This window comes from Spea bombifrons, chromosome 3, assembly GCF_027358695.1.
Source record: "Spea bombifrons isolate aSpeBom1 chromosome 3, aSpeBom1.2.pri, whole genome shotgun sequence".
NCBI lineage: Eukaryota > Metazoa > Chordata > Amphibia > Anura > Pelobatidae > Spea > Spea bombifrons.
The window spans coordinates 8,421,451-8,433,931 of record NC_071089.1 but is presented as its reverse complement, the minus strand read 5'-3'; positions in this window follow the sequence as shown (position 1 = coordinate 8,433,931).

Below are 12,481 nucleotides of genomic sequence, written 5' to 3'. Positions count from 1 at the left end.
AATACTACAGACACACTATACACGGGACATTACTGTATCCCATTCCGTGTTACGGAATTAACGCCACCAAAAATATACCAAATGTTCTGCTCATTAATGGAGCTTCCTGCTAATTCACATAGTAGAAGATAAATCACATTTCTCCAATAAGGTTCCTTGCCTCCTGGCCCCTGTCTCACAAATCCAATATGCCGGCATTATCAGAGGTGCATGCGTTTGATCCGTTGTAATTTGGAATATTTATGACGGTATAATGGTTCCTGTTAATAGCTACATTTGTGTTGAAGCATGTAATGCTCCTTCAATACAGTTCAGACTGCAGAGCAAGGTTACCATAGGGCCTACGGGGATCTACAGTACATTATATACCATACATTAACGTGTAGCTCACAGAAACATAATTGTGCCAAATAATCGCGAAGAAAACCGCATCTCCGATACCTAAAAATAAACTATTCTTCACCAGGAAAAATATCTAAAAATCAGCGATACATTTTATCTCAATCGATAAATCATATTTTTGCTATTTGCTCAATTATTAAATATTTAGCACATTTTGGAAAACTTGTTACTGATGCCGTATCCTGATTTTTCTTTTCAGTATTTACAGACTAAAATAAGCAAATAATGTACTTAAAAATGCACATTTTATGCATATCATGGCAAAAATGTTTTTAACTCATGATCTGCATGATTATTCCTCATCATGAAGTTATCTCTGGCCTTCGGCCAAGGTGCTGATTATTGTTGATTGGTTCAGACAGCCTTTGTGGGGGGGAGGAGCAAATATCAGGTCAGGGAATCGAGTAGATAATGCTAGTTTACACATGGATCTGAGCTATTAGGTAACGTAAATACTGTTTATCCATACCAGTTACACTGATTAGCTAACAAATGGCACATGCAATAGGTAGTTCCAATAAATGAATGTAGCTACGGTTAAAGCTGTGGGATTTCCCTTGAAACTAACTTTTTTTGCTCCTTGACATTAAATATTGTATTATGCTATAAAATACTCTAGTCCTAAAATCCTATCCTAAAATCCAATATATACCAGCATATACCTGCAGCAGAGAAGGGCTGACAACTTCTGACCCTTGGGGAAGGTAATGCCGATTGGCACCCTTGGCTCCCCCCAGTAACTCATATATGCACAAGAACACACTCCCTATAACAACAGACACTTGCTAAATCATCCTCCCTCATCATCACACCTCACTCTCATCACACCTGCCTATTCTATATACATGTTGTGTATTGAGGAAGATATCCATTTATCTCCATTGATTTTACAACTCTTTGGAATGATCAGGGGAGATTAAACGATGTCCTGAAAAGTCCCATGATCCTCACCGCCCGCAAAAATAGGACAGTGGGGCAGCTATGCAGGACAGTGGTGACAATGGCCAAAAAAGTCCTGGTAAATCCGGGACACTTAGAAGGTATGTATATATAATTTAATACTTAGACAGAATAAACCAACCATAAACGTATAATAAAAAATAATATTTCATTTTGTACTGACATATTTCTGCCCTATTAGAGTGTTTAAAATTGCGCTTTCACCCCAAAATGTTTGTGATAATAGTTCTACAGATCCTGCACAACCTTGTACAACAAAACACATAAGGTCCGGGGAGAGGGTTAAAACTTCCTACATGGACTGATGAAGGAAACACTTCATGAAATTCCAAGCCTAAATCTGAATAATTTAAAATGGAACAATAAATAAAAATAATACAATCATGAGTGATACATGGTTTTCAGTGCTGGGTTCAATTATGGTTTTATCTTGCATGTAACCGTTCCCCCCATAAGAATATCAGTATCCATTTTTTCTCTCCCCGGAAAGTTGTCCAGATTATGCACAATTTCCTATTTAATGAATTAAATAAAAAAATCACAAAAGTAATCTGATCTTCCAATCATTTATTGTAAAATAAAAAAAATCTACAACTCTAGCTTCATCAATAATCTATAATCAATAATCTACGTGGCGCTGTTTCTGGCATTGAAGCTGCTCGTTTGCTTCCGTTTCTCCCATTCCTATTTGCGCTTGGAGCTTTCGGAAGATGTTAAGACAGTTCGAAAAAAGGGAAAAAAAGACTAAGGCTATCATATCACAAAAAAAAATAATAAATCAAAGGACGCTTAGCTATCCAGCGGCTTTTTTGTGGTTAAAGCACAGACGGCGTCGTCAGGTGTCAGAAGGTCCGGCTTCCGGCAGCGAAAGCCTAGAACAAGTTAACTTCAATATACGGGCATGACAGGGAATAAAAAGATTTCTTTACAAGTCAGGTAAGTTAGAACAGCAGCAAGTCATTGAATTTAACCGTTCGGCGCTTATTTTTTATTTTTTTATATATATATATTTCTGAAATCGCAGGAACTACCCAGTCTAGCAGGACGGTAATCACTCAGCGGGAAACTGGCACATGCACAAAGCAAGCACCATCCAAGCAGGAGGAAAATGAAGGAAATCTCTTTTCCCTCCCATCATGCTGTTTAAAGGGTCTCGGCGTGAATGAATCTCCCTGGTAGCCACCAACAATTTCTTATTTTTTTTCCAGAGCAATCATCAATTTGAGCATCAAGTGGTTCAGCGCATCCACAACAGCTAAAGGCAGAGAAGGAAGCGCAGCATGCAAACGGTTTGACTAATTTAAAGTCCTCGTGCTGCCGAATCAAACATGACAAGACAGCGGCAAAAAAAAAAAAAAGGCTATTATCCCAAATGAGAGCCGGCGGACGACTGAAATTGGTTTGAGTGGCAGAGACAGAGGAGGCGCAGGAAGAGTGCCTACAGAGAGCCGTAATCCCAAGCAACACAATAGAAATAAAGCAGCCAGCAAAATATATATAAGTATCAAAAGAGAAAAATTGGACGAGAACGATGGGCTTTATTTATTCAGATGGCTTTAAAAGAAAGCCCCGCCATAAATAAGCCTGTGTCGCAAAATAGAAATATTACAATAATCCAATTAGATGAGACGTTTTTTTTGAACAGGGTTTTGAGGAACACTTGGTGGTGGACGTTAGTCACGCCACGTCGGTGAACCATGGAAATTTTAAAATGTGATAAACACAAAATGTTATTTTTTTGTATACATGTGGAAGTCGTGTAAAAACAAAAAAAAAAGGCAAAAGTTTACAAAAAAAAGGCCACAAACACACACATGTAATACAGAATTCCATATAACGAATCTCACGTAAAGAATTTCACCGTGGCGATGGGGCATTTTAATTTATCGTGAGTTCTTTTGGCTAAAATAGCTATGAGTATGAGATTGAAAAAAAGTGATATTAGGCACCAGAAAGATTTCTTAAGAAGGGGTTAAAAGAGTGTCTGAAGTGTCTCAATGGAACGCTGTTGGCCAATGGCCATATGGGAACATCTAGGCTTCAGCTACCCAGAGCCCTCCTTCTTCGGGCTGATGATCGGCGGGCCTACTGGCATCAGTGGGTGGTTCTGCTGATGTTGGTGGGTGGTCTGCTGATGTCAGTGGGTGGTCTGTGAGGGTTAGTCTCAAAGCAGGAGAATAGAATGTGATAGGAGGGGGAGTGGGCGGGGTTAGTGGGCGGGGAGTGGGCGTGCTTCAATGCTGCTCCTGCAACACAGAGATTCTCAGTAGTGACCCAGAGACCCGGAGAAGCGGCGCTTCACCCGGAGTCTCCGGGCAAAACCTGAAGAGTTCCCAGCTATGCCAGTGGCCGGTGTGCCAGATGGCCAGTCTGGGCTTGTAGTGAAGTAAATTCAGCCTCTATAAAACAGCGGCCATGACTGCTCTTTACTTTTGTCGATTACTTAAACAAAACATGTTTAATCTATGTAGGTGTCATTTTCTGTGATGAAGAATAAGTGTCTTATGTTTTATGGGTAAAAATTCTAAAAATGTTTATTTCATGGAAGTGTACTTTGATTAAAACCGACTCATTAGCCTTATTGAGATTTACTTTCATATACCGTATATGATCACTGCAACGACTGTGGAGTTAGAGTGGTTAACATGAACATGCAAATAACATCTACATATATTTTAGGCGGTAAAGTTCCGTGATTAATGATGCATGAGCCGAATGCTAGAATAGACATAAAAGGAGAAAAAAGTATAATTTGTTTAATTTCTTACAAATAAACAATTAAAGTTTAAATGTGAAAATACAAATAAGGAAGGGAATTAGAAGAAAAGCAATCTTGTTTTATTGGACGAGTTTAAAAGCTTTCTGTTGGTCTGGTCCATCTTTCCCAGTTATTGGCTTTTTCATCCTTTTGAGAAGATACCCCGGCATAATGAACTATAATAAAGTAAGTGACTTAACGGGGTTAAGCAGGAGTTGGCAAGAGAGTTGTGGTTTTAACTCCTTGGCTTTTCTATACATTATAAAGGGCCATCCCTGCTATATATATATCTGCAAGGACCGAGCTGATCCTACATAATACTTCAGCCAGGGAGGTGACTTCCAAGAAACACGGATACATAGAATTTGATGGCAGATAAGGAACATTTGTCCCATCAGGTGTGTCTGTGTGTCTTCGTAATGTAAAATGTCATGGAGATGAAACCATAACTCTTCAGCCAACAAACCCAAAATGTAGCTTTACTTACCCTTTAGTAGCACAAGATTCCCAACATTTCAAAGCCGCAAAACAGGGACAATTTCTATTTTTGATGTGTGGTTAGAGTTGGGGCTTTTAATAAGGCATTTTATGTTACTTCGTAACCTACAGTTTTTTTGTGTAGGCAATGCTTTTTAAAAGCATATGGTGTACCAGCATATCTGCATTGCGCGGGACCACAATCCCGTGGTCCCAGCCCCCCGGAGAATGCATACTGCGCATGCTCAGGAGGGGGAGGTTAGAATGTACCTGGGAACTCTCCGAATTTTAGGCAGGTGCCTCTTCTCCGGGTTACTATGGGGGAGACTGTGGGTGGAAGGAGCAGCGTTGTGACACGCCCCACACACCTTCAACTACCCCATTTAAAATAGCATGTGTGTCCTGCAACATCGGCAGGACCGCCTACAACATCAGCAAGACAGCCCACCAATGTCACCGGGACCGTCCAACGCCCTCAGTGAAATAGCCGGAGCCAAAAGGTTTCCAGGAATGCTTATCTTTGGTTATGTGTGGACAGTCTGTTAGTCTGAGTAGCTTTTATGTGAGAAAAAACTTGCTTCACTTTACAGTCCCCCCCCCACTTTGTTTGTAGCCCCATTCCCGTCCCCTAAAATATGGCTCCTGGACATCCTGGCTTTCCAGTCCCGGGTGATTTGTGACCTGATTGCCTATAGGTGAATACAAAGTACTGAATTTGTAGATAAGAAATGTAGTGATCCTATAGACTAGCCAATGCGTGTGTAAATAGATATATGTGTGTGTGTGTAATTATAATTATTCTGGAGGGGGTCCCTTGTAACAGTGTTGCCCTAGGGCCTCACCTGACCTTGATCTGCCCCTGATCCCTGCCCAGTTCTCCCCCACTGGGGTTTGTCCTGCACCTTCATGAAGCCACTTCCCCAGATGAGGGACTGCTCTGGGTAGCATACATACCCAAAGAGGGGCTAGAGACTTGGGAGTTACTTAACAAAGCAAAAATGGTTAATATTTGAACTAATTCCATACAGCCTTAACTATTATATGTTATATATACAAAATTAAACAAGCCTCAATAGACTCTGCACAAAAATACTCATCCTAAATACGGACAACTTGGACGGCGGCACAGAATTGGGTGGTTGTTGAATACTTCTCCATTCAGCATCATCTCCACCATCTCGGGGGAATGGATACATTTCATGCGTCTTTCACACACCCTTGGGAAAGCCAATTTGTAAATGCAGAAGCCCTTTAGTGTAGATTGTAAGCTCACAGGACTCAGTATATGCATACCTTGTGCTGATAAAAACCCTGCAATGATTATTAAAGGACACTAATAGCTTTCTGATTACATTCTCAGTTATCAGAAAACTATTCTATAAACTGTTTTCTTTTTGTAATTACCAAGTCAACAAAAGGCAAGCTCATTCTTAATGCTTAGTTTGCCAGCCAGTTAAATATTAAATCGCTTATTGATAATGTATACGTAATAGGGAAGGAAAAAAAGAGATATCCCAGGATACAGATATGGTTAAAAAGAATTCCTCTGCTTCCTTCTCTTTCACCTGTAATCCTTTGTATCACTAAAATTTACTGAACTACATTACAGGTAATTAAGTAAACTTATTCATTATTGTTCATAATATACATATACACTGTCAGAATCTATAAATGCTTGAAAGAGACTCTATCATATAGGATTTAAAACAATTAACAATATTATTATTATTATTATTACATTTCAATGTTCCTTTTTTATCATTTCCAACTCTGATATCACAGTGGAAAAATATTTATTGGTTACTTTTTGTGTTTGGCGTTTTATATGTAACTTTGCCATGATATATTTTTATGTATACAAGTTTCAGATACTATGTTTATTTCTATTTTTTTTTAATAATACCTGGGAAAGGTCTCTGCATTTATCACGGGGTCTATAGGTCTCCCGACTGATTATGGATCCTACTGGGCCGTCCTTTGCTCCCCTGATTAGGAGGGGTGGGGTATATGGCTTCACAATCACCCTGTACCTACCACCTATCCTGCACCCAGGTCTAGTCACACCCACCAGCCGGCCTAGCCCCGCCTCCCCCAGTTTCCATATTGAGATGCATACCACTGAGGAGCATATGATAAGTAAAGTGCAATATAATGTCCTAGACAAACTCACAACAAAAAAAAGCATATTAAAGTACTTTGCGAGTACTTCCTGTTCTGTGATCCCATTTTTCTCGCAAATGATTGGCTGCTTGAAGCAGCCAAACAGTGGTAGGAAAGTGCTCCCCTTAATATCATTGGGAGCACCTTTCACTCATGGAATGTCTTGTTAGTCATCCTCGCCACATACGCCGAACCAGAGATGGACCTGAGTGGCGGTACGTATATCACATGGCAAAATCGCAGGGGGGATGGGAAACAGCAAGGGGGATGGGTATTCAAAGGAGAAAAAGGATATGGACAGATTATGCAGAATCCCCCATGAATTTGCAAGGGGGGGATTATAAAAACTTCAAGGGACCTCTCAGTTGTCATATGGACCAATGTCTTCGTATTCTCCTAAATTATGAAAATAATTATTGGCTCATACAGCTTTTTTTTTGAATGAGATAGTTTGTAAATAGCGTGAAGCAGGTGGGATTGTTTATCAGAGGATCTAGCTTGTAGCTGGTGCTTATTCTGGTAAACCTTCTGAAGGTCTTCGGGGCATCTCATTCATCCTTAACACAAAAGACGTTGCACTACCAGGGGACACTATTAAGGAAGATGCACAAAACAAAACCCTATATCGGAATGGTAGTAGAGCCATAACAGATCAGGATGCATTTATCTTCAAATTATGAATAGGTAATAAATCTGCTTTGTAGAACGTTACTTTTGTAAATCAAAAAACACGGCGGAAAAATATGTTCAACAAAGCCAAGGTGACACCTTCAAAAAAACCACTAGGAGTGGAACAACCTAAATGTCACATATGAAAAAAGAATAATAAACTTAAAAATGAATATATGATATAGCTACCTACGGACACCTGGTTTGTCTTCCATGCAAACAGTCTGGATAGGATGTGAACCAACTGTATGTGAGGACTAAAACAAGCATTCTTATCCAAAGTTAGGTAAAGTTGACCCAAAATTTGAATTATGTTGCTAATTAATTGTACCCCTCCTATATACTGTAGATACCACAGTGCCCTGAAACTTTAGTCTCCATTATTATTTGTCTGTTGAAGTTTTTTATAAAACACCATTAAGACTAAAGATACATTGTATCTGAAAAGCAATCTGGTAGCTTTTGTATTTTTAATATTGCATTGTGGAGGATTATTGTAATAAAACATTGACTTCTCCCTATTATTATAAGACATTTTATTCAGGTTCACGATCATATTGCTACCTTTGGTGCTTAAAATGTAGATTGTAAATGCATTAAGCTTCCCCCATGTTTTTTCAAGTACACCCTTTAACACACCTATAGGCGGTTAGCAGAGATTCCGTGACCTCAGAGGGGCAGAAAGCCACAAGTCAAGATCCTTTATAATCTTATGGAACTCCTAGGTGTCTTATAATATTCCAAATATGCTATATATTGGAAACCTATTCCTCTCTGTAGGATCAAGCTGCCATCACTAATGATAGCGAGACCTGCAGAGGTGCCAAGTGAGAGTGCTTTAGGTCTACTTATTGAACTTTTGATGTTGGCAACCTCCTTTTTCTTTCAAAAGAACTCTACTATAGGCTGAATTCCATACCACTAGATAGCAGTGGCATCATACTCTAAGTGAAGGAGAATAAAAACAAATGGGGCTTATCAATGCATTTAGAATAAGAATAGTTTACTTTATAAACTCATGTTTTGCTGTATCTACAAATTGTTGTGATTTAGAGGTGTGATCATAGTCATAGCCCACAGTTTCAAGCCAACCATCAGTACGTTGACTATCTACCTATGAGATATTTTCCATAACTTGAAGCCAACATAATATAAGGAGTCTGGAAATAGATGTAAGAGTAAGCCAAGATGGAGGAATTGTGAATGACCCCGAGGCTGGCCCTGCTAGTTGAGTGGATGTGCAGAAAATGGTTCCCACGTGTGGTCGGAAGGATGACATGAGAACTATCTACCACAGGAGAGTTCAAACTCACTCCCATTTCGGACTTGCGTTTCTCCCGTGTGTCAAGCTGGGAAATTACATGTAGATTGCACGCTTTTAGATCATGGGGCTTCATGGTGTTGGTCTTCTGAAGCTCTCTTTCTTCTTATTGAAGGCAGGAGGTGGTGGTGCTTAGCCATGCTTGGGGCAGAGCTAGCCCCCAATAGATAATATAAAGGATGGATTTTAAAAATCCAGAGAGTTCGAACCGATTGGTCCTATAATCACTGCCGGTGTCTTGTCACTATTTTATCATCTACGGGGCTGGACTTGCCATTTGCCAAACTCGGCAAACTGATGAAGTTGGACACTTACCTTTACTGCCGGGTCGTGCGGCAATATGTGGCCACCGGCCGAGAGTATACAGCCAACATCTGCATGTATGTAATTTAGGGGCTGCTGGTCCCATAGTGCCGGGGCCACTTTTCATCCCCAGTCTGGCCCTGATTATCTGTTTTACAAACCAACTTCTAATGGAAGCAAGGTGGATCTACGAACCTATTTTTTTTTTAAATAAAGGTTATACTTTGAATATGTCTGGTCTCGGCTAGTATGTGACTTGACATGGAGCACATTCTCCTACAACTGGCAGATCCGTAAAAATGCCAGTGCCTGTCTGGGCTGATGTGATTTATTTGGAAAGTTACTAAGTGCATGCATGAGGGTATTCTGGACATTATAACTTTTTTTTTATTTCATCATTGCTGTGCCAACCTCATCTGGTATGATGAATGGGTTTGGCAGTCCTCTCTCTGACCCATTAACTTTTCCTGACCCCTATTTGAAAACCACCTTATTTCAAATTAATGATTCAAATACGCTGATTGAGATTTTTTTTCTCTCTCTCTCCCCACGTCCATTCTGTTTCCAGTCTGATTCAGACATCCTGCACTACGGAAACACTACAATAATTTCAGTTTTGTGTTTATTAACGTTCATCGCACAGAACTCATCGGAAGAAGGCAACCCCCCCAAAAAAAAAACGCTACAGGTAGAGGACAATTTACCCGTACACTATGAACATTTATTTCTAGCATATGAATAGATCAAATGTATGTATGATAGCTGATGTGCAGTACATCACAGGATGGCAACGCTTTATTTCCCGGATACATGTACCAAAGACCCAAAGACGGACGTGAGCGAAGCTCTGCAGCTCAGTTTATAAGCCATTTTGTTATATAGATAAAAAAAAAACATTGAAAACAATGCATTTTGGGCCCGTACATGTACGGCTTTGTCATTAAAGGGTTAAATAACATAATCTTATGCTATCCTTAAAAGACATGTTTTATTACAAACCCAAAACTAGCCATAGTTCTGTATTATTATTATTATCTTTTATTTATATAGCTCAAGCAATTTCTCGCAGTCCATACATTCAAAGGGTCTGACAAAACTAGAACTGACCAACTAAGACGTAAAGAGGGTCCGGCTCGTATTGAAGTACGCAGTATGGAAGGTACTGTTTTTTTTTCTGGATAAATAAGGGGTAAAAGTTTCTGAAATCGCATTTCCTTTCATACCTCTGAAGTGTCCCTCCATAGGACAAACAGTCCCCTTTCTGGACCCAAATCCCTTTCCTTCTTTCCTTCCTGAGTCTTTCTTTACATGTAACTCAGAATGTTCGCTGGGCATGAGTGTATCACGGTGTTCTACAATTTTAAAAGGCATCACAACATGTATATAAAAAGCAAAAAATGTCCAAAAATAAAACACATTTTTGCCTTAATTACATAGAAAACTATGTATAGGTCACATAAAAAGTCCTGGTAAAGCTTTGCCCCCCTTGTCTCTCTTTGGACATTTTAAATGTTAGAATGTATGCTACCGTCATTTGCTGCAAATAATATTATTGTATTCATTTTATTTAACGTCTGGAAGTCACCAACAAGGATAGAATGGTAGGCATGACAAGCCACGCACCTTCTAATGATATGGACCCACAATCTACATGTACAGGATAATCTTGAATTACAGCTCCGCAAAGTGCGTGCAGAGGATGGAGGTTTAGCAAGAAGAAACTCAGCAATGAAAAAAGAATAATGGTGGCTTCCTGGCGCACAGGATGTACTGGACACAGGATATTAACATGGCAGACGGCGCCTTGAGGACATTCCATCAGCAGAAGTGCTCGCCAGGTCGAGGCAGGAGAAACTTTTCCAAGGTATTAAATTAAAAGACGTTGAATTAAGTTAAACCGCCGGCACATTGAATTGACATTTCCCTTTTTTTAATGCAAGCTAAGATTGATGAAAAATACCACTTATCTACATTAAGGGTCAGAATATCCAGAGCAGGACGATGGCGTCTCAACGCGTCAGAGCAAAGACTGCCTTACATAATCCGAGAACCGGGACGCGGATCACATTCTGATGATCCAATTAACGGTGGGATACTTTGCAATCAGCCGGGAAGCAAGGCCCCCTAACAGATTGTGGGGCTGTAACATCAATTTCTTAAGTGCATTTAAAGGATTACAAATGTTAGTCCTGGCGTGAGATGGAAACACCCATCGAGGTGATCTGAACCACATTACCGTAATTGGGTGTCTGCACTAATGCTCTTTCTTACTGATGGTCTATTTGAATACATTGAAATGTGCTTTTATTTTATTTTTTTGTCCAATTTTTTTTAAAACTGCTTTTGAATGAGAATCCCGCTCTTTGTCTTCATGGTTATAATTGCAGGTTTTATGCACCTGGGTATTGGCTTGATTTTCATCTTTTTTTTCATTATTCTTCGAGCGTTACCCTTTATACCAAACACCAAGGGTACAAGGAAAAAGGTAAAAGATAACATTTTTTGCCTAAAATATAGTTTTTCATAGGCTGAAAGTTATGGGCCAGACATCAAAACTTAACCGAATACAAATAAATCCTGCAATTTTTAAATGTTAAGAGTGTAGAATGTGATATCATTATTAGTATATTTATTAGTATACACATAAATATAATCTGCAGAACTCCTTGTAGTTGTTACTTTACTCGGTTCCTAATCTGATTTTTTCATCGTACTTTCTGGGGTCTGTCGATGTCACCTCAGGAGGTCTCCGTTCTTGTCAACTGTGTTGCTTTTAAGACTATGGGTTCCGTCTTCGTTCTCATTGTGCGCTATCTAGTGTCATCATGGCAATAAATTGCTATACACAATGTTACAATGTAAAAATGAGTCCTTTAATAACCAAGAGAAGTGGCCGGTTGGCCGTATAGATGACCTATGCAGCTGCTCATGTAGTTGGTTGGGAGGCATTGCTTTAACTTTACTTTAATCAGGTGTTTTAACAAAATAATAAGAAAAGTGCCAACTATGATGTTTCAGGAAAGGGCCTATGAAACCAATCTCTAGAACATCTAAGTGCACAGGTCTTTTTCTGATAGATACAAGTCAATAACATTGTTTCAATCAGTTCCTGGATGTCCGTAGAGCAGTTTCCATGGAGGAACCAAGGTTGTATTCCCTACATACAATTATGCACACATAAAAAACATTCCTTATATACATTCATGCACACATATCTAACCTATCTTATATACATTCATACACACATAGGTAACATTCCTTATATACATTCATGCACACATATGTAACATGCCTTATATACATTCATGCACACATATATAACATTCCTTATATACATTCATGCACACATACTGTATGTATCTTCTCAAGCACTTGTGTAAATCTTTACTTGTGTAAACCAAAAATATCATATTTTCCAGAATTGTCCCACA